The sequence below is a fragment of the Cyprinodon variegatus genome, unplaced genomic scaffold (assembly GCF_000732505.1).
Source record: "Cyprinodon variegatus isolate N-32 unplaced genomic scaffold, C_variegatus-1.0 Scaffold691, whole genome shotgun sequence".
Classification (NCBI taxonomy): Eukaryota; Metazoa; Chordata; class Actinopteri; order Cyprinodontiformes; family Cyprinodontidae; genus Cyprinodon; species Cyprinodon variegatus.
In genome coordinates, this window is record NW_015151144.1 from 396,279 (window position 1) to 400,407 (window position 4,129).

The window sequence follows — 4,129 nt, forward strand, 5'->3', positions numbered from 1 at the left end:
TCTGCTGGAGGTTTCTTCCTGTTAAAAGGGAGTTTTTCCTCTCCACTGTCGCTACAAGCACGCTTAGCAACATATTCTCATTATCAGTTCGTATGAAATCGTACGAAAAGTTATGCACAGTATTTCGTACGTTTTTCCTCGAAAAAACAGATCAGTGCGCATGCGCAACCAGACAGACGAAAAAAAGCAGATCCGTGGACGGACGTAAAACTGGGAAAAACAGTGCAATAATTACTTCTTCATGTCTCTAACTAGGTTGCTTGCTGATTTGTATCTTAGGGTTAGGGTTAATTGTATGTTAAATTCTATGTTATTGAATGGTGCGTAAGATGCGCATGCGCAAGGATATCTTGTCTCGAGGCAAGACCTAAAAATACGACGAAATACCACGATAAAAACGTCAAAAATGTACGAAATTACGGTGCATAACTTTTCGTACGATTTCATACAAACTGATAATGAGAATATACTGCGCTTAGTGTGAGGGATTGCCTTTGAGTCAATGAGTCGATGCAATCAACTGGTTTTCCTTAGATAGAAAACTTTGAATCAATTTGACTGTATGATCTTGTGAACTGTAAAGTGACGTGTGTTTTGAATCGGCGCTATATGAATAAACTGAATTGAATTACTTAGATTACTACTTCCCACATTATTTATATATTAAATATTAGTGAAAATAAGGTGAAGACAGTTTTCTTTCTCAGAACTTACTTATTTGATTATGCAATCAAGGGTGAAGCAAAGCGCTGCAGAGTCGGGTGGCGGAAGCAAATTTAGCTGCTTACATGGATGACAGGAAAATGAAAACATATGAAGTTGTAGTAAAATTATACATAAAATGGGATTCTACTAACAAATACAAAAAGTAGCTTATATGCATATTTTAGTTGTTTAGAGGACATTTTTAAGCCATATATAAATTAAGGCTGCTATTAAATCTCTGAAGTATATTTAAAGCAGCTTCAAATTTTAAAACATAAGAGCAAATTTGAAAGTTTGTCCTTTGTTTTCTGTGAGAAAAGAGTATTTTGGAGCCCCCCGCTGGCCTCAAAGTGACAACTTTGTTCTCTTACATCTTGTTCCTGGTCTTTCCTTAGAAACCTTCTGGCACCTGCTGACATTTTTTCTTCATATAAACATTTATTTAGTGACCAGGGTCGTCAAAAAAATTCAGAAACAGAGGAGAACCCTTTCCTATGCCTTAGATTTTGAATTCCTGTTTAGTTTTGATTTAAGCTTGCCTTAAAAGTGAACAGAAGAAAACATTTTGAACTCAACATTTATTTTCATTTCCCATTTCCCTGCACCTTTGACTCTTTTCTCACAGTTACCATGTCCGTCTTGCCTCCCTGTCCATCAGTCTGTGTGGCGGTGAGCCCAGAGCAGTGGTTAGCACCACAAGTGAGTGGAGCATATGTGAGCCATACTTAATCCTACTAATCTTCCTCCAGAATGAAAAAAGAAAGGAAACAAAAAACAGGAAAAAAAGAGAAGAGGGTGTAAAAACATGAGAGAATGAAGAAAAAGATTCTGTCTGGAAAGCTGACCAGTTGAGCCAAATGAACTGAAAGACATGAATAACGTCCTGGCAGTCGCCTCCAGCTCCTTTTCTGTGCAAGATGTTGGAACGAAATGAAGTGATATTCTCGCTTTTGTTTAACAGTCGAAGTGAAGAACGTGAGACGCCGCCTCTCTACGATTACTGCTGTCGCTGTTGCTTTTGTTGGAGCACTTTATCCTCTTAAATTCTCATGAAACCCTCCAAAAATACATATAAAATGAGGAGCCATAGAGGAGCAAAAATGTGGGATCTATTAGAGCAACTTTATGCTCACACAGAAAAAAAAAATCTTACTATAAAACTATTGTACATTTAAATTAAAAATACATTTAACTGTATTTTTCATTTTCAATGACTATATTTTTATGAGGAGTAGAATAGAATAGAAAATAAAATAGAATAGAAAAGCTACAATTACAAAGTAATCAACTTATCCAAGCATCAAGCATCAGTTAAAATATTTCTATCTTAGGAAAACCAGCTGATTGCGAAGACTCATTGACTCTCTGCAATCCCTTGCATTGAGCATGCATGCAGTGACAGTGGAGAGAAAAACTTCCTTTTAGCATGAAGAAAAATCCAGCAGAACCGGGCTCAATGTGAGTGGCCATCTGCCAAGGCTGATTAGGGTTCAATGAGATGGAAGCAGATAAAACATAAATGAAATAAACTCTTTGGTGCTCGAACCTTGCAAAATTTTCAATTCTCTATATCAACATTTGCCTGGATGAGCAACCTATACCCAAGGATTAGATTAGTGTTGCCCCAGGGCCCGGACACTGGTGGTGGAATAAGCCAGGGAAAGAGTGGGACTAACAATAGTCTGAGAGTGAGGGAGGAGACGGATGGGAGGTGGGTGAAAGTTATCTTGTGTGCTGGAGGGACGTCTGGTCAGAAGATAAATGAAGGGGATCTTGAAAGATGATTGGCTTTGGTGAAGAAACGGCCTTCCAGTTGATTTGTTGGAGCTGAACAAGGGACATCGCAGATGGTTCAGGTGAAGCTCATCAGAGTCTTTGAGATTTAAGTTTCCTAAAGCTTTATAAGTGAAAATGTTTTCAGTTTTTTTTCTTTCTTTTAAGCAGAATGAACCTTGTGTAAGTTTGTCAGATTTAACATTTAGCAAAACAAGGAAAATCCCCAGTAGTAATACAAAGAGAAAAAAAGGGAAGTAGTTAAAATTTTCAAAATTTAGAAGGTATGCCATGATGAAACTTAACCAAAAGTTATTTTAATACTTATATTCCAACCCCTTATTCAGGTAGACAACAAAATAAAGAGCAATTTTTACATTTTTTGCACATTCAGTTGGGTTAATGGTTAATGTTATATTCCATTTTTCCTCAGAGGTCATAATTTCCATCTTCCAAGACCCAGATTTCCACTAGAATGTCCCCTAAATTCTGAATTACAAGTTTGAAAGGTCGGGCAACAGGATACTACATCTGTATTCAAGATGGCTGCTACAGTTTGTAGCAGCTTTTTATTATGTGTCTAGTAGCAATGAATCAGTTCAGGTACTACTCATCTTTATACGATGATATGTTTTAATGTTAGAATACCATGTAAAATGTTGTTTCTGTCCATGTCAATAAAAGTTTTCATTTATTTTTAATAAAACATAAAAATAAAAATAAACTAGATGTTGACCATAGTGCTGTATGGTTCAACAAAATAAAAGAAAATATCATCAAAAAGAAAAAGATGATAAAAATAGTTTAAAACTAAAACAAATATATTTTATAACTATTGTTATACAAGAAATTTAAACAATGATAGAATTAAACAAAAAATAATAGAAATGGGTCAAGAGCTAATATTTTAAAGCCTCAGTAGTCTGTTCACAAAAAGATAAACCGTTCCAAAGTTTAGCAGCATAAATTGCAAAAGCCCAATCACCTCTGAATTTTAAGCTGATCTTGGTTTATCTACTGTAAGATAAACTGATTTGTTGACCTGAAGTGCTCTTACTGGAGCCAAGATGTTACAACGATTACAGCTATGCATGGTAAAATCATTTGAAAATTTAAAAACAAGAAAGAAAATTTTCAAATCAATCCTAAAACAAACAGGAGGCCATTGAAAAGAAGCCAAAAATATGTGCTCTCATTATGTTAGTACCTGTTTTTCGGACAATTTTAGGGCATGCAAAGATGATTTTGTTGGAGTGTTTTTTTTAATATAATTGTTGTAATGTAATAGTGGCCTTGGTGATCATGAATAATAAAAGAGTCTAAAAGATAAAAACTGGAACACATTTACCTCAGAGTTTCACCACCCCAACTCATTAAATTCAAGTTCCACAGATTCAATAAAAATCTGGAGTATATGTATATGTCTATATATTTCACATCCTTATTATTTTTATATCTAATGTAATCTCGCTTACTTGCTCAGTCTAAATGTCATTTTTTTGTTTCTTAAAAGAAAGAAATAGAACCCCATTATCATACAGTCTGGTTCAACGTTTTCTATCTAAGGAAAACCAGCTGATTTGACTCACTGACTTAACAGCAAACCCTGATAGGTGTATATATACAAATATGCACATATTTGTATATATAC